Below are 20,510 nucleotides of genomic sequence, written 5' to 3' on the forward strand. Positions count from 1 at the left end.
GTCTTTCTCCAAGATAGACCATATGACAGGCTATAAAATGAGCCTCAATAAATTTAAGAAAATTAAAATTATATCAAACACTCTCTCAGACCACAGTGGAATAAAACTGGAAATCAACTACAAAAGGAACTTTCAAAACCATGCAAATACATGGAAATTAAATAACCTGCTCCTGAATGAGCATTGGGTCAAAAACGAAATCAAGATGGAAATCAAAAAATTATTTGAACTGAATGACAATAATGACACAACCTATCAAAACCTCTGGGATACAGCAAATGTGGTGCTAAGAGGAAAGTTCATAGGCCTAAATGCCTACATCAAAAAGTCTGAAAGAACACAAACAGACAATCTAAGGTCACACCTCAAGAAACTAGAGAAACAAGAACAAGCCAAACCCAACTGCAGCAGAAGAAAGGAAATAACTAAGATCAGAGCAGAACTAAATGAAATTGAAACAAAATACCAGAGATAAATGAGACAAAAAGCTGGTTCTTTGAAAAGATAAATAAAATTGATAGACCATTAGCAAGATTAACCAAGAAAAGAAGAGAGAAAATCCAAATAATCTAATTAGGAAATGAAACAGGAGATATTACAACTGACACCACTGAAATACAAAAGATCATTCAAGGCTACTAGGAACACCTTTATGCACATAAACTAGGAAACCTAGAAGAGAAGGATAAATTCCTGGAAAAAATGCAACACTCTTAGCCTAAATCAGGAAGAATTAGATACCCTGAACAGACAATAACAAGCAGTGAGATTGAAATGGCAATTAAAAAATTACCAACAAAAAAAGTCCAGGGCCAGATGGATTCACAGCAGAATTCTATAAGACATTCAGAAGAATTGGTACCAATGCTCTTGACACCATTCCACAAGATGGAGAAAGAAGGAACCCTCCCTAATTCATTCTATGAAGCGAGCATCACCCTAATACCAAAACCAGAAAAGGACATAACCAAAAAACTACAGACCTACATCCTCGATGAACATAGATTATAAAATACTTACCAAAATACTTGCTAACCTAATCCAACAACATATCAAAAGATAATCCACTGTGATCAAGTGGGTTTCATACCAGTGATCCAGGGATGGTTTAACATATACAAGTCAATAAATGTGATACACAACATAAACAGAATTAAAAACAAAAATCACATGATCATTTCAATAGATGCAGAAAAAGCATTTGACAAAATCCAGCATCCCTTTATGATTAAAACTCTGAGCAAAATCAGCATACAAGGACATACTTTAATGTAATAAAAACCATCTATGACAAACTCACAACCAACATAATACTGAATGGGGAAAAGTTGAGAGCATTTCCTCTGAGCACTGGAACAAGACAAGTATGCCTACTCTCACCACTGCTCTTCAACACAGTACTGTAAGTTCTAGCCAGAGCAATCAGACAAGAGAAAGAAATAAAGGGTATCCAAATCAGTAAAGAGGAAGTAAAACTGTCACTGTTTGCTGAAGATATGATTGTTTACCTTGAAAACCATAGGACTTCTCTGGAAAGCTCCTAGAACTGATAAAAGAATTCAGCAAAGGTTCCAGATGCAATATTAATGTACATAAATGAGTATCTCTTCTATTCACCAATGGCGACAAGCAGAGAATCAAATCGAGAACTCAACTCTTTTTACAATAGCTGCAAAAAATAAAATAAAATAAAATATTTAGGAATATACCTAACAAAGGAGTTGAAAGACCTCTACAAGGACAACTACAAAACATTGCTGAAAGAAATCATACATGACACAAACAAATGGAAACACATCCCATGTTTATGGATAGGTAGAACCAATATTCTGAAAATGACCATACTACCAAAAGTAATCTACAAATTCAATGCAATACCCATCAGACTACCACCATCATTCTTCACAGAATTAGTAAAAACAATTCTAAAATTCATACGGAACCAAAAAAGAGCCCACATAACCAAAACAAGGCTAAGCAAAAAGAACAAATCTGGAGGCATCACACTACCTGATTTCAGACTATGCTATATGGCCATAGTCACCAAAACAACATGGTACTGGTATAAAAATAGGCACATAGACCAATGGAACAGAATAGAGAACCCGGAAACAAACTCAAATACCTACATTCCACTGATCTCCAACAAAGCAAACAAAAACATAAAGTGGGGAAAGGACACTCTTTTCAACAAATGGTGCTGGGATAATTGGCTAGCCACATGTAGGAGAACAAAACTGGATCCTCATTTCTCACTTTACACAAAAATCAACTCAAGATGGATTAAGGACTTAAACCTAAGACCTGAAACTGTAAAAATTCTAGAAGATAACGTTGGAAAAACCCTTCTAGACATTGGCTTAGGCAAGGATTTCATGACCAAGAATCCAAAAGCAAAGGTAATAAAAACAAAGATAAATAGCTGGCACCTAATTAAACTAAAGAACTTTTGCACGGCAAATGGAACAGTCAGTAGAATAAACAGACAACTCACAGGGTGGGAGAAAATCTTCACAATCTGTACATCTGACAAGGGATTAATATCTAGAATCTACAATGAACTCAAACAAATCAGTAAGAAAAAAACAAACAATCCCATCACAAAGGGGCCTAAGGACATGAATACACTATTCTCAAAAGAAGACATACAAATGGCCAGCGAACATATGAAAAAATGCTCAATATCACTGATGATCAGGGAAATGCAAATCAAAACCACAATGTGATACCACCTTATTCCTGCAAGAATGGCCATAATAAAAAAAAAAATTGAAAAAAAACCAGTAGATGTCAGTGTGGATGTGATGAACAGGGAACAAATCTACACTGCTGGTGGGAATATAAACTAGTACAGCCACTATGGAAAGCAGTGTGGAGATTCCTTAAAGAACTAAAAGTAGAACTACCATTTGATCCAGCAATCCCACTACTGGGTATCATGTCAGGAACAGGCCCCCCAAAATCTGGCCATATACTAGCACCAATACTGGCCATAAACAAAATCTCTACAGCACTGTGACATGTTCATGGTGGTCATAACACCCATGCTGGAAGGTTGTGGATTTACCAGAATGAGGGCAAAGAACACCTGGACCACCCAGGGCGGAAAACCACTTAAAGGCATTCGTAAACCACAAACAATAGCATGAGCGATCTGTGCCTTAAGGACATGCTCCTGCCGCAGATAACTAGCCAAACCCATCCCTTTATTTCGGCCCATCCCTTCATTTCCCATAAGGGATACTTTTAGTTAATCCCGATTCCCATAAGGGATACTTTTAGTTAATCTAATATCTATAGAAACAATGCTAATGACTGGCTTGCTGTTAATAAATATGTGGGCAAATCTCTGTTCGGGACTCTCAGCTCTGAAGGCTGTGAGACCCATGATTTCTCCACACCTCTATATTTCCATTTGGTGTTTTTAATTCCTCTAGTGCTGCTGGGTTAGGGTCTCCCAGACAGAGCTGGTCTCGGCAAGTGGTGTCCATTGTGGGGGCTCGAATCCAGGTCTAAGGGTCGCTGGAGTGATGGTTGGAGAACGTGGAACTAAGCTGGAGGACACCCAAGTACTCTTAAAGCAATCCCCATGGTGAGTAAGAAGGGGAGCTTGGAAGTGTCAGGGTAACAATGGGACGAGAGTGGATTCTGGTTTGTTCCACCTTGGAACTTTTTCACACTGATGATGAGGAGTAAGGAGAGTGTAACAAAGTAACAGAAGAAGTTACAGAGCATGTTTATTTGCCAGCTAAAGCTAAAGAGGCAAAGGAGGGAGAGGTTCATTCCTACCCTTCTGTACCTTCTCATTATTATTTTGAACAAAAAGAGCCTCTAGATCTTTCTTTTCCGGTGGACATTGGGCGAAAATTAGTTGTCCCAGTGACTGTTCGAGCAGTGCCTCGAGCGACTACTCTTAGTTCTATTCAGGCAGGAATTCAGCAAGCTAGACAAGAGGGTGATTTAAAGACTGGCAGTTCCCTGTTAGAATACACCCCCCAGATCAACAGGGAAATATTACAGCTACATTTGAGCCTTTTCCTTTTAAATTCGGGAAAGCACATTTAGTTGATTGTATCAAGGCCTGTGATGTTATCGGAGGTAATCTGTGTAAAGCTTCTTTGTTGGCACAGGTTATGGGAGGACTGAGAGTGGATAAAGGAAATATGCCATTTCCTGGAGCTTGTTTTAACTGTGGGAAGCAGGGTCATACTGTAAAAGAATGTAGAAAAAATCAGTGAGTCAGGGCACCAGATAGGGGAAAAAAGAAAACTGCTGATCCTGAAATATGTTCAAAATGTGAAAAAGGAAAACATTGGGCTAATCAGTGTCACTCTAAGTTTGATAAAGAAGGGAACCCAATTTTGGGAAATGCCATGAGGGGTCTGTCCTGGGCCCTGTTTTCTTAAACTGGGGCATTTCCAGCTCAGACCATTCCCTCACCTCTGTACAATGTCTGTCTCCCGCCACAGCCAGAAGTGCCACAGTAGATTTATGCTGCACAAAACTGAGTCTTCTGCCTGGGGAACCCCTGCAAAAGGTCCCAACAGGAGTCTGTGGACCCTTGCCAGTGGGGATGATAAGATTACTTTTAGGAAGGTCTAGTTTAAATTTAAAAGGGGTACAAATACATACAGGAGTCATTGATTCAGATTGCAATGGGGAAATTCAGATTGTTGTATCTACTTCTGTTCCCTGGAAAGCAGAACCAGGAGAGGCATAGCACAGCTCCTGATTGTGCTGTATGTGGGATTGGGAAAAAGTAAAATTAAATGAACAGGAGGATTTGGAAGCACAAATAAATAAGGCAAAGCAGTTTATTGGGTAAATCAAATTACTGATAAACATCCTACCTGTGAAATAACTATTCAGGGAAAGAAATGTAAAGGTTTGGTAGATACAGGAGCGGACATTTCAGTCATTTCTCTACAGCAATGGCTGTCCGCGTGGCCAATTCAACCCGCTCAGTTGGAGTTGGTAAAGCCCCTGAAGTATATCAAAGTAGCTATATTTTGCATTGTGAAGGGCCCAATGGACAACCTGGGACTATTCAACCAATTATAACTTCTGTACCTACAAATTTATGGGGAGAGATTTATTACAACAGTGGGGAGCACAAGTTCTAATTCCAGAACAGTTATATAGCCCTCAAAGTCAACATATAATGCATGAAATGGGGTATGTCCCTGGAACGGGACTAGAAAAAATTTGCAAGATTTGAAAGAACCGCTTCAAATGGAAAGACAACGTTCCTGCCAAAGATTAGGATATCATTTTTGATGGCAACCATTGTTAACCCCCCAGAACCTATACCTTTAAAATGGTTAACAGATAAGCCAATTTGGATAGAACAATGGCCGCTAAGTAAAGAGAAACTGGAGGCTTTAGAGAAATTAGTTACTGAACAAGTAGAAAATGGGCACATAGCTCCAACATTTTCCCTTGGAATTCTCCAGTTTTCGTAATTGAGAAAAAATCAGGTAAATTGAGAGTGTTAACTGACTTAAGAGCTATCAATTCAGTTATACAACCTATGGGAGCGTTACAGCCAGGATTGCCTTCTCCTGCTATAATTCCAAAAACTTGGCCTTTAATAGTCATAGATTTAAAAGACTGTTTATTTACTATCCCTTTAGCTGAGCAGGACTGTGAACAGTTTGCATTTACAATTCCTGCAGTAAACAACCTGCAGCCTGCTAAGCATTTTCATTGTTTTACAGATGGGTCTAGTAAAGGTAAAGCTTCTTATTCTGGCTCGAAAAGTAAAGTTTTCCAGACACCCTATACTTCAGCTTAAAAAGCGGACCTTGTAGCTGTAATTGAGGTATTGTCTGCTTTTAAGATGCCTATTAATGTGATTTCTGATTCTTCATACGTGGTTCATTCCACACAGTTAATTGAAAATACTCAGTTATGATTTCATGCAGATGAACAACTGATGACAAAAACAAAAAAGGGGGAGAAATAGGGATTATGGGACAGCCCATACACAATTGAATCTAGCTTTATTAACTTTAAATTTTTTGAGCCTGCCCAAAGACCAGATGTTATCAACAGCTGAACAGCATCTACAGAAACAAGATGCAAAGACAGAAGCAGAACAACTGGTTTGGTGGAGAGATCCGATAACAAAAGTTTGGGAAATAGGTAAAATAATAACTTGGGGTAGAGGTTATGCTTGTATTTCTCCAGGTCAATATCAACACCCGATTTGGATACCATCAAGACACCTAAAACCTTATCATGAGCCAGATGCCGAGGAGGAGATTCCAGGAGGATCCCGAGGACCCCCTGGTTGCAACCATGTTGAGACTGACACTGAGGAGGACTCCAACTGTCAAGAGCAACACCCATTGAACACAGCCACCCACTTGGGGACAGATCAAGAAGCTGTCACAGATGGCAGAAGAAAACCTGAGGAAAGCAGGACAGCCAGTCACAATGAGTAATTTAATGGTAGCTATGATAGTGGTGATCACCATTGCTGTGAGAATTCCTTCAACAAGGGCTGACACAGAGAGCAATTATACTTATTGGGCACATTTATCAATCTTGGCTGGCAATAATGCCTGGATGTAATCACTCTATGACACAGTTACACATGCTTTCTGATCTCAGTATTTACCATAATAAAATCTGCTCCTATAATTGAGGAATACCACCCTCAAAACCTATTTGTAACAAAATTGAACCAGGCCAGAAAAAATGAATGCATTTGTTTAGGAAGATTACTTTGCAGAACAGGCAGAGGTGCTGCACAACGACTCCTATGGAATCATTATTAATTGGTCCCCTAAGGGGATGTTTAGCTTAAATTGTACCTCTCAGTCTGCGTGACATGGCCACACTATGTTCAGATAATCAGAACAAAATGGTCAAACGGTAAAAATGATAAGAAGTACGGCAAAAGTTCCTATTATCTGGAACCATGGCAGTATAGTGGCACCTCAACCTCAAATGATATGGCCCTCTGTAGGAGCTAAACATAAGGATCTGTGGAAACTATTAATAGCTCTTAATAAGATCAAAATATGGAAAGAATAAAAAATAATAAAAAAGCATAAAAAAAGAATAACAAAGACACTCTACAAACTTGTTTTTGGATATAGTAAAATTAAAAGAACAAATATTTAAAGCACCCCAGGCACACCTGACCTTAATGCCAGGAACTGTAGTGCTTAAAAGGAGCCGCAGACAGATTAGCAGCTAGTAAAAGTGGATAAAAACACTTGGAAGCTCTGTTATTTCAGTGATTGTGCTTTTATTCTGTGTTGTTTGTCTCTGTCTCTGCAGATGTGGATTCTGACTACTGGGAGAAGTAGCTCACTATGACAAAGCTGCCTTTGCTTTTATGGATTTGCAAATCAAAGAAGGGGAATATGTTGGGAACAGGCCCCCCACCAAATCTGGCCATATACTGGCCCCAAAACTGGCCATGAACAAAATCTCTGCAGCACTGTGACATGTTCATGATGACCATAGCGCCCACGCTGGAAGGTTGTGGGTTTACTGGAATGAGGGCAAGGAACACCTGGCCCGCCGAGGGCGGAAAACTGCTTAAAGGCATTCTTAAGGCACAAACAATAGCAAGAGCGATCTGTGCCTTAAGGACATGCTCCTGCTGCAGTTAACTAGCCCAACCTATTTCTTTAATTCATCCCATCCCTTCGTTTCTCATAAGGGATACTTTTAGTTAATTTAATATCTATAGAAACAATGCTAATGACTGGTTTGCTGTTAATAAATATGTGGGTAAATTGGGTAAATCTCTGTTCGGGTCTCTCAGCTCTGAAGGCTGTGAGACCCCTGATTTCCCACTTCACACCTCTATATTTCTGTGTGTGTGTCTTTAATTCCTCTAGCACCGCTGGGTTAGGGTCTCCCTGACCAAGCTGATTTCGGCACACCCAGAGGAAAATAAGCCATTATTCCAAATAGATACTTGCACACACATGTTTATAGCAGCACAATTCACAACTGCAAAACTATAGAACCAACCCAAATGCTCGTTAATCAATGAGTAGATAAAGAAACTGATGGAATACTATGCAGCCTTAAAAAGGAATGAATTAACAGCATTTTCAGAGACGTGGATGAAACTGGAGACTATTATTCTAAGTGATGTAACTCAGGAATGGAAAACCAAACATCATATGTTCTCACTGATACGTAGGAGCTAAGCTATGAGGACGCAGAGCCATAGGAATGATACAATGGACTTTGGGGACCTGGGGAGAAGAGTGGGGGATAGGAAGGGATAAAGAACTACAAATGTGCTGCAGTGTATACTGCTCAGGTGATGGGTACACCCAGATCTCACGAATCACCACTGAAGAACTTACCCTTCTAACCAACTACCACCTGTACCCCAATAACTTATGGAAAAATTTTTAAAATAATTTAAAAAATAAATAAATTTAATCACCTTAAGAGTAAAGACTGTATCTTATTAATATTATGTGAAAGGCCTGACACCACTGCCCAATGTATAGTTGGTTCTCAGTAAATTATAATTTAATTAAGGATGGAAGACAATCTTGGCAGCATCCTCCATTTATCAGCCTGTTGTCTATGGAATTACACATGGCAAAGCAATATTCTATGTACAGGATGTAGCAACCAAAAGTTGAAGAGAGGGAAATATCCAATAATATAAAACATATGCATTAGCATTGACTTGAATGTACATAAATATTTTTGTGGAAAGATGACAAATGGGAGAATCTTATATAATGACTTCAGTCTAAACATACAGAAAACTTACTCCTGACTTTTTGGGCATGTGAAAATGCCTATAGCCCACCAACTGCTTGGAATTCCAGGACAGATACTATTACAACCTTTTCTCAAAAATCATAAGTTAAAGTTAGAAGTTATGAATGTACCTGTGATATTTTATTCCTTTCTTCTTACCCAGTTTGACCTAATTTCAATGTCTCGTAATCAGATTACTAGAAATAGTGAAATAATATTTTCATTAATTCTATGATGAGCAAGGATGGGAAGAGAAAGATTATCCAGACTTTAGACAAATTTAAACAGGAGTCTGCGTGATGCGTTAGGAAGCTCTGGGAAGAAGCCTGGAATTTGAAGGAAAAAAATCTTTGACCACAGGAGATAAGATAAGTTAGATATATGAAACTTTAGATAAAAATAAGGATATTATCTAAGGAGTGTTTTATTTTCACCAAAAACAAGAGATAAGGAACAACCTCCTGCAACATGCTTAAACTTCGCAGGGAGTAAACAATGACTTAAATAGAAAAGGTGAACCTAACACTCTTTCCTTTTGTGGAAACTCATGGCATTATGATGACATTTCAATGACTTGTCTGGAGGTATGTGTGTACTAAAGAAATTTATGTTTCTTGATCTCCTGTGCTTTTTCCTTTAAAGATTCTAATTTGCTGTTCTTGGTTCAGATAACCTCGGCATGCCCCCATTGCATCTCTCCTAGTGCTGCTCCCTTCTTCGCATTGTTCTCAGTTCTTAACTGTGATTCTTCCATCTGTTATCCTCCAACTAACTGGGAAGTTTCAGACCACCGCAGAATCAGATGTCCAGAATCTGCCAGTGGTTTGAGCAGCCCCTGAGATTAAGAATGAGAAGTTTGCACTTTCAGGTTCTTTATGAAGAGTAGGAAAGTTGATCTTCTTGGCTGAAAAGGGACTCTAAACTTTTAAAACTTTAATGATAGCTGTAGCATTCTGACTCTCGCAGCATTTGTTGTTTGCTTCGTGCAGTGTAAAAGATACCAAAGAAAGAGAAGTTGCAGTCTTGCTCTCTAGGGAATTAAAATCTTATTGTGAATAAGCACATTGACTGAAAAAAATGGAAAACTTCCAATTAATATGGTGAAATCCAGTATATGGGTGCTGAATATATGACCCAAGATTAGAATGAGCTGCAATGAAGAGGTAGAAAGATGTGCTCAGCAGCACCCTATGTTGTAGCAGGTCTACCCTACTGTTACAGTGAATGTGAATAAACTCAGGAGCATAGAAAACAGTACAATCTAGTAAAATAACTAGGGAGTAATGAATTTTTTGTATTTATAACATTTGATATTAATATAAGTTAACTGAATTATAGATTTATATAATTTATTTGTTATTAATACCTGTGTTTAACCACCAGTTCTCAAAACTCCTGAAAATGTGGCAATTAATTGGTTCTCCTGAGCTGCTGTGAACTAGTTTCAGCACGTCCCTGTGCCATGTCTACTTTCTGGTTTTCACTGGTTATGCAATGACAAGTGTGCACCCAAAGCTTTAGATTTAACATGTTCAGAATGGATTAAGTTAGTAAAACTTTTAAACTACATGCTACACTGCTTGAACACTGCATATAACAGACATACTGGAACCTAATTATATTAGTGATATAATATTTTTCAATGAAAGGGAAAAACATCTTTGCATAAGTAAACAATAGTAACAAATCAGCCACAATTAGGTCATCAAATCATGGCATTGATTAATATATTAGGAAAAATAGATACACAATTCTATAATATTACATATAAACTATTGATTTGCTTACTAAAAGTAAAATCTAATACAAAGTCTGGCTAACAATTCCTTTTCTTTCATTTATTCGAAATTTTTAAGTATGTACTTTATCTCAAGCACTCTGCTGGACACTGGTTTAAAAGGATTATATGAGTTTAGTAGCAGAAATAGGAAACATTTAGCAAGCAATTGCAGTACTACAGGTCCTTTGAATGAGGGATATAGGTGCTATAGAAGCACGAGGACTTGGTGTAGTAAGTCCTGCTAATGCGCCTTCCCAAAATCTTAATATTCATTAAAACCCACCCCCATTACCATCACCACAGACTCAACCTTGACTCTAATATCAGCAGGAAACCTATGGTCAGAATAAGACTGGAGTATCAGAGAGCCAGAGAGTAAGAAAAGAAATGAGAACACTTCACATGAAGAGAGCTCCAGGTGAGGCCAAAAATGAAATGTCCTTCAAAAACAGATCTGAGCAAGCAATTCCCTGTTTGCCAGCAGATAATGATCAAGAGTCAGTGGTGATCGCAAGATGAAATGCCAGATCCCAGTACGAGGCATATTTGCTGCAAAGTTAACAAAATTTAAGCTTTAAGGCCCCTCATTTGTGCAGACTTCTAAGACCCTGTCCTTATTAATACTAGTTTTTACAAAGGATCACAAAATATTTTGAGCATTTTCATGCTCCTAAATGTCATTGTTTTCCCCTTGCAATTGATGGGTGGTTTGTTAGGATATGGCTTTTTGTGTTGAAAGACATTTAACTACTGATTGTGAAAACACTGGTCCATTGTCTTTTAAATCTTAATATTCTTTTTGGGACATTCAAATCTATGCTATCATTACTCAAGTCTTTCTGGGCTTTCGTGACCCAATCAGCCTGCTTCTAGCGTTCCCTAATTGATGGCATTTGGCATTCTCTGATAGGATAAGCAGAACACCACTGTTCAGTGGTTTCACAGCTTCCAACAGTTGCTGAGAGGTCTTCTCCTATTGCCTTTGATCTCATGCCTCTTCCACAAAGGCATCAATCTGCAAGGACAAGATGGATTGAAGAAACAGTATAGAAACCACAAAGAGGAAAGAACGTTGAAGTTTTCAGGAAAGAAGGGATCTGCCCTGAGCCTAAAATGCAACTTTGGTGCTATAAGTCTGTCATGTTTCTTAAGAGAAGAAAAGCTAACATTTTTGAATAACCATATGCTGGGTTCTTCACATATGTAATTTTATTTAGTCTCTCCAATAATTTTAATGAAAGAAACAGGTGCTCAGAGAGATTTATCAATTTACCGTAAGAAAGAAAATGCCAGAATTTGGATGCAGATTCCTTTCCCCAAAGACTAAAATAAAAGTTCCTCAGTCCAAATAAAAATACAATGTCTAGAGCACAGAGACGAAGTCCTAACTCTACTCTGTCTAGTCATGGCTCACATGTGTTCTGACCAACACAACAGGGATTTTTGCACCTTTACCTGTTGTTACAGGTGATTGAAAGCTTTGTGACAGAAGGTTTTTTTTTTTTGTCCTCAGTTTCATAGACTAGATACATGTCTATTGTATAGACTTCTTAAGCTAGCACAGAATCTTCTTTAGAAAAATCCTTATAGGTTTTTTTTTTCTTTACTACAGTAATATTTTTCTATGGCACCAGTGTGGTGAGGTTTGGGAATGTGTCTATTGGATAATATGTTACAACATTTTCTTACTCTTTCCCAATACTGGATATGAATCGACATTCCCATTAGCAGCCATCAGCAGTGCGATGTTTCTCAGAGAAAACTTTTACAAAACGGGGGGAAAATATCACAAAATGTAACAGCGTCAGAAGAGCAAGGCAGCGGAAACCACATCCTTAATTCAGAGTAAAGATGACATCTGAGAAATAAAGAAAAAAAAATTCTTCGTTATGGGTGGAGAAGTTGGGAAAAGTTCATTCATTGTGTATACAACTCATTAATGGGAAAAAAAATCTATAAATGGTGTGATAGTCCAACTATGGACTGTCATCAGACACATGTAGTCATCTGGTAAACACTTGTGGCTGGACAGAATGTGTTTCATTGCTGGGTGGGACTCTTCGGGGTTTATGGCCAACTTATGATTCCCTTTCAGGTTTCAAGTTCTGTTCCACAATTTTCCAGTGACTCTACAAGCAGCAAAATCCATAAGCAAAAGGTTTCAGCTAAAATCATCATCACCAATAAATATTTAATATGTATTAATTTTGTGTTGTTTCGTTTTCTTCCTGCATGATATTTTAGGTAAAGAAAGTCTAAAAATTTTAATTTCACTATGTTCTTGAATGATAGGGTATGTCTGAGTTTTACTTCTAATATATTGATTATTTGGTAAGGTATATTCTGATTTTCCTTCTCTTGTGGCATTTTTCACCATGATATTAGTAGGGAAAATAAAATGTAATTTCCATTGGATATAAAGATAGATTACATGTAAGTCAACAGACAGAACATAGCTTTTGGCCTCTTTCTCATGATATGACTGTTCTATGCCTGATTATTTTTTCCCTTTGGTGGACCCCACTCCACACAAAAAAAATCTGACCTCAAATAAGAAAAAAGAACACTTCCTATAATCTACTCCAGAAAAAAAAAATTACTGGAAACATTTGTATGAATTTTTTTAAAACCCCTCAATACATGATTAATTCATGAATGCGAGGAGAAAATTGGGGAAAAAAATGATTTGTCCAAACCACACAAGAGATACTACTGAAATCTTGAATGTCATAATCCAAAATGGTGGCTTCATCAGAAAATATGGAGACTACAAATTATACATTAAATAAGGAACATATTAAAGGTATAAAATAAAATTATAATATTAATTTTAAGCTAAAAATGTGTTTTTTTTTAAGACTGTAGTTGCAGAAGCAACTGGTAATTTGACAATCTCCCTTGGGATAGTTGATTAATCTGAGTGAAAATTCGAGTAACTTAGAAACCTTAGTGAAAATTCAAGTGACCTCTGCCCTCTTACTTCAAGTCCCAGGATGACAATGTCTCAATGGACACCTTGGAGAATTTAGAGTCTCTTTCAACTTCAATATACTCTGCAGTTAAGTTGAGTATTAAGATGCTGATCTTTGAAAAAGAGATGACATTAAGAGTATGAGTGAATAAGTAGATGGGTGAATATACTATGGAGTCTTTGGCACCAAGAAGAAACTACGAGATCACCAAAAATAGCAATAAGATGATCCACTTCACAATTCGTACAAGGCTCAATCACCATGAGGGACTGATCATCTCAGATTATTTGAGAAGGAAGTGCACATTTATTCTGCTGCTTAACTGGTTTCACAGCCCTGGACTGTGAAAACATGTGATCCATCTGGGCAAAACCAGGAATTTGGAGGTCAACTTGTTCTATAAGGTAGATTAGGAATAAAATTAATTTCATCTTCCTCAGTATGAACATAAGTTCTGATGATGTCACCATGGGGTTGGTTGCAACTTTTCACTCATGCCACCAGGGATAACAACTAAAGCACTCAACTTTGGTGAGTCTGTTCTTTCATTGCTTAGGTACAGATATAGGAAATGTAATAACTCACATGTTTGCTGGGTACTGTGGAGATCCCTGATGTCTATTCCAGATGACTGTCAGCCAGTCCTCTGTTAGCTCAGCCATCATTCTTTTCCCTCTTTCTCTCTCTCTCTTTTTTTTTTTTTTCTTTGATAGAGTCTCGCTGTGTCACCCAGGTTGGAGTGCAGTGGTAAGATCTCAGCTGACTGTAATCTCCACCTCCCGAGTTCAAGAGATTCTTCTGCCTCAGCCTCCTAAGTAGCTGAGACTACAGCTAATTTTTGTGTTTTTATTAGAGATGGTGTTTCACCATATTGGCCAGGCTGGTCTTGAACTCCTGACCTTGTGATCCACCCACCTCAGCCTCCCAAAGTGCTGGGATTATAGGCATGAAACACTGCGCCCAGCCCTCCTTCTTTTCTTTGTTTTTCTTTTTTTTTATATATATATTTAAGGGGGATATACAATTACATCTTTGGGGGAAGTTCTCATTCTTAGGAACTGTTTTTCTGTTTAAAATTAAGTATAGTACCAATTTTTGACCATCAATTACGAATGGAATCACAGTGATATGCCGCTTATTGAACCTGATCTCATTAGCACCTTGAGCTTTGGCAGTATAATTTTGAGCCATGTTGAAGGAAAATGGAATTTTATCAATTTTTAAAAAATTAGGCCAAGCATGGTGGCTCATGCCTGTAATCCCAGAGCCTTGGGAGGCTGAGGCAGGCGGATCACCTGAAGTCAGGAGTTGGAAACCAGCCTGACTAACACGGTGAAACCCCGTCTCTACTAAAAATACAAAAGTTAGCCAGGTTTGTGATGGCTAACGCCTGTAATCCCAACTACTCAGGAGGCTTAGACAGGAGAATAGCTTGAACACAGGAGGTTGCAGTGAGCTGAGATCGCGTCATTGCACTCCACCTGGGCAACAAGAGCAAAACTCTGTCTCGGAAAAAAAAAAAAAATTAATAAAATGTATAATTGTACTTTTCCTCCAATGGAACTACATGATATGAGATATTAAGTGTATATTTCTGAGATACTGATTTTTGCCACTTTTATAACAGCCTGCTCAACACAAATCTGTCATACCAGCCAACTAAGAAAAATTGTTTTCACCCATTCTGAGGACAGGGCTGGATTCAGGTTTTGTAGGGCCCACAGATTCATAATATGGAGTGATCCTTTGTAAAAACTAATAATAATAAGGACAGGGTCTTAGAAGTCTGCACAAATGAGGGGCCTTAAAGCTTAAATTTTATTAACTTTGCAGCATATATGCCTCGTCCTGGGATCTGGCATTTCATCTTGTTTTTTGTTTTTTTTTCTGCAATCAGAATGAAATGAAGATTCTAATTATGGGCATTTTCCTCACTTTGGATTCTGAAAGGATTTTGTTTTGCTTTGCAAGAAAATATTGAATAGTGGCTTTTCTTCCTACAATGTTATTTGCTTTATTAATATCAAATTTACTCCCTGCTGTTTTTTCAATGACTCTAAGAACAAAATAACAATAAGTATAATATTTTGAAGATATTTTAGATGCAATTATACCAAGTATGTGTGGGACAAGCAAATCACATAGCTAAAGGCATAGGTATGAGCAAGTTCACACATGTGAGATGTGAGACGGTGACAATTTCATCGCAAGAGCTACCTAGGTGATAGTGATTATAGTCATCGTTGACTATAAGATGCTTCCTGATGTCAGAGATGTTAAAATATTGAAGAGTATGTACAAGTTAGAATTGATGAAGTATGATCATTCTCTTTGTGTTGGATTTATAGTTTGACTTTTCTATTGAAACTTTTAAGTGTTAATGACTTTTTAGAGCTTCATTGAGATATAATTTTCAACTCATAAAGTTCACTTAAATATTTATGATGTGATCATTTGCCGCACATTCACAGACTTGTGCAAGCATCATCGTAATATAATTTTAGAATATTTTTATTATCTGTCAAAAAAACCTCGTATGCATTAGCAATTGCTCTCCTTTTCCCTGACTTTCTCTCCCAGATTTAATGACTATTTTATTTAAATATTTTAAATTGTTTTATGTACACATACACTTGTTTTATTCTGCCTGTTTTCATTTTATAATTTGTTGCTTAAATTTAAAAAAACAGCCATTTGAGGACCCTAAACTCTGATTGATATTTCATGTCCATTTGAGAAGAGCGAGTCTCCTCACTGTTAATTTTGTTGGCTTTCTCAGCATTAGTTTTCATCACATGTTTTGGGATACCGGTGAGTACGGGACTATGTTGTGTTAAAGTTTGTTCTTCCCTCTCCCTTTTTCTTTAAGCTTTTTCTCACATCTCTGTTGGTCTTAGAAGTTACCTTTTTGATTGCCAGCTTCATGCCCCATCTGAAAGTGGTAACAGTATTGTAGACTCAGGTGCTGAACCAGTGGGTAGGTTGGCTTAGGTGTATGTTGTGAAGTTACCTCTGCTGCTTCTAGTTTATAGATGTAGATTTACTTATGCCATAGCCTAGAAATAATATGGCCAGTTGGTTTAGCAACTTCTTATGAAGAAGGAAGCTTTACTTCAGTCCCTAGTATTAAACACTGGGCCTGATTCTCACTGCAATTTTAGTGCTGTTATCCATAGAAAATGAATTTCTGGCAGCTTTTCCTGCCTTCAGAGCTAGAACTGACCTCAGTGGACATGGATGCAGCCCTGCCTACCATATTAAATGTTTATTCCATTTCTTGTCATGATTATATTTATTGTATTCTAAATCATATTTATATCTCTTTACTTTTAAAGATGCCATCTATTAACACTATGTGTGTCACCGTGTGTGTGTATATATGTGTGTATGGGGGTTATTTATATCTGGTGCCTCAAAGCAAGACATTAAAAGACTATTAGAACTCTAAATCAGAAAAGTTTCTAAGCTGTCACCTGATCCTGGAGCTACAGGCTTCTCTCTGATTACCTCTGGAATGTTTTAGCTCCACTATACTGTTGATATGTTTAAAGGATTTTGTCTTCGATTTTTTTAAAAGTCTAGTTTTTAATTTCTGGTTTTGGTTTGTCAAAAAATAAAAATCTGATAAAATTTTTTATGCTAGATTTAGCAGGCAAAATTTTGCTGCTTTAAAAATGACTATATCAATAGTATGCTGGATGCCTTAAAGTTGAAGATGTAAGGTTAGAAAACTTGCAAAGGTGTTATATTAACCTGAATTACTAAAGATATGGAAAAATTATTAGCAATGAAAGGATGACACTGAATATCAAGAGAAATGAATGAATTATTGGCTATCCTAGGACCGGAAAAGATGATGACAATTGTCTAATTCCCACTTCCTCTACGATTTAATTCATCTCTCCTAGTTTATGAGTCTAATTATATTGAGGACAAAAAAAAAAAAAAAAAAAGATCCAGCCCATAGAAGGTGATCAAGATTAGAGAAACTAAGAAATAGACACATAGGATCCAGGATTGAAACCAGGTAATCGTGTTTCAATGCCCATTTCATTTCACTATTCGATGAGGCTTTAAAACATTTTTACTTTTTGAACAGAACCTCCATGGAACAACCTAAAATGCATTCTTTATTCTTTATTCTATCACATGATCCTGTTACATATGAACTATTCCCATGGCCCTTATCAAGTTATTCTCTGCCTGAGATGGTTTCCCATTTTAGGACATTGATGTCAGCTTCATGGGTGTAAGAACACTGAACAGACATGTTAGAACATTTTATACCCAGGCTATTTTCATGTCTTGCAGAGGTATAAGTCAACCTTGCCCTGGAGACTAGTTGTAGAATATTTTGTGTTCTGGTTTGTTTTGTTTTCAGGAAAGTGAGATAAGTGGCAAAGCTATTAAGCTTTGCTCATTACCGAACAAAAACTGGAACTCAAGTCTCTGCATAAACTTTCTACAGGGTTTTCCTCCTTGAGTTTTGCTGTTCCCTCAAGGGGAATATCTTCTCCTTTCCTACTAAATCATTCATGTAACTCATCCTGATAATGGTAACCCAAATTGCTTTTTCTCATTCTTTCCTATTCGTAGGTAACTAATGAATATTCTGGAGTTTCATTATGATCTCTCCTATTATTTAGTAGACTTTCACATTTGTCTTCCTTCCACGTAGACTGTCATACACATTAACTTTAGGTATCATAGCATGCATTAAAATGCACTGATTTTAGCATACAATTTCATGTCTTTTGACAAATATATATACCTTAATCAAGATAATGAACAATGTGCTCACCCTGCAGAGTTTTCTGTGCCACTATTTAGAGCATTCTCCCTAACCCCATTCACAGGCAAGCACTCATCTGTTTTTTTGTCACTGTAGATTAGTTTGCATTTTTCATAGACAGAATTAGACTATATTCTCTTTTAAAAAGTCTGGCTTCTGTTACTCAGCACAATGTTTTCAGAGTTATTTATATTGTTGCATGTCAGCAGTTTCTTTTATTGCTGAGTGGTATTCCATTGCATGGCTAGACCACGTTTTGTTTATCCACTAATTTGTTAATAGACATTAGCTTGTTTTTGACTGTTACAAATCAGGTTCTGTGAAGTTTATGTTAAGTTTTGTATGGATGTATGTTTTTAATTCTCTTGGATAGGTAAATACCTGAGTGAAATGGCTGGATTGTATGATAGGTCTATCTTTAATTTTTAAATAAATTACCAAGCAATTTTCCAAAGTCATTTACCATTTTACGGTCCCACAAGCAGCATAGGAGAGTTCCAGTTTTCCATATCCATAAACTTGTTGTTGCCAGCCTTTTCGATTTTAGTCATTTTAATGGCGAGTAGTTCTACTCATTGTCATTTTATAATTTGCATTTCCTTGATGGTTACTGATTCTAAGCATCTTTTTGTGTGCTTACTGGATGTTCATATATGTTTTTAAGTGACATTTCTGTCTGCATCTTTGGCCTATTTGTTTACTGAATTGTATATTTTCTTACTGAGTTTTGAGATTGTTTAATACGTTTTAGCTACAAGTCTTTTGTCATGTATGTATTTCGCAAATATTTCCTGGAAGTTTGCGGTTTTTCTTTTCAATCTCTTTCAAAGATAAGAAGTTTTCAGTTTTGATAAAGTCCAACATACTGTTATTTTTTTCTTTTATGATATTTTTCTTATTTTATTTTCTCTTATTTTCTTATTTTCATATTTTCTTTTATGATTTTTTCTTTTATGATATTGTTTTATATTTTTTCTTTTATTTATTTTTTTCTTTTATTTCATGTTTTTGGCGTTGTATATGCATCATAGTTTTTCTCTTACGTTTTCTTCTAGTAATGGTTCCAACTTTATTTGTTGAAGAGACTTCTTTTTCTATTGAACTAACTTCGCAACTTTGTCAAAAATCAGTTGTCTATATTTGTGCTGTTGGGTGAACATTCATTTATACTTGATATATCTTCTTGAAGATTTGATATCTTTATCATATCATTATGAAATGTTCCCTTTCATTCCTGGTAATATTTTCTATTCTAGTATCTTCTTTGTTTAGTATTTTTTAAAATAAATTTTATTGTGCATATTTAAGCTTTCGTTTGGTATCATTATAGCTGCTGCAGCTCTCTTATCATTAATGTTTACATGTTGGAGCTGATTATTTCCCTGTGTTTTCACCTAAGTCTGTGTGTGTGTATGCATGCACACACGTGTGCAGAGTTTAAATTTATATTACAGCAAATACTCGGGCCTTGCTTTTATGACCTGACTGATGTTTACAATTTGCATCTTTAAATTATCACTGTATATCTCCACATAAGAATGTACCATTTCACATATATTGTAAGAACCTTGTAACAGCAGTCTCCTGTTTCTCCCTCTCTTCCTTTGTGTTGTTGCATCATGTATTTTACTTCTTTATATTATAAAAATGACACAATACAATCTTTCTAACTTTTAAGCAGGCAATCATATTTTAAAGGATTTAAAAAGAAAGAAAGTAAATCTATTGCAGTTATCCACGTATGCACCATTTCTAGCACTTTTAATTTCTTTATATAGATCCAAATTTCTATTAAAAGTCATTTTGCTCTTGCCTGGATAGCTGTTTTATTATTCATTGTAGTGTAAATCTGGCAATAAATAATCCTAGCTTTCATCAGTCTGGAAGTGTCTTTATACAGTATTCAGTTTTGAAGGATATTGTTTTTGGCTACACAATTCTAGCTTTGCTTCCTCATTTTCTTTCTGCTTACAAAATTTCTCATGAAGATTCTGTGGTAATTTTTTTAAAGAGTACTCAACTTTAAAGTTCAGGGATACATGTGCAGGATGTGCAGATTTGTTACACAGGTAAATGTGTGCCAGGGTTTGCTGCACAGATCATCCCATCACCTAAGTATTAAGTCCAGCATCCGTTAGTTATTCTTCCTGATGCTCTCCCTCCTCCAGCCTTCCCAAAAAGACCCGTCTGTGTTGCCCCCCACCCCCACCATGTA

Source organism: Chlorocebus sabaeus, chromosome 3, assembly GCF_047675955.1.
Source record: "Chlorocebus sabaeus isolate Y175 chromosome 3, mChlSab1.0.hap1, whole genome shotgun sequence".
Taxonomy (NCBI): Eukaryota; Metazoa; Chordata; class Mammalia; order Primates; family Cercopithecidae; genus Chlorocebus; species Chlorocebus sabaeus.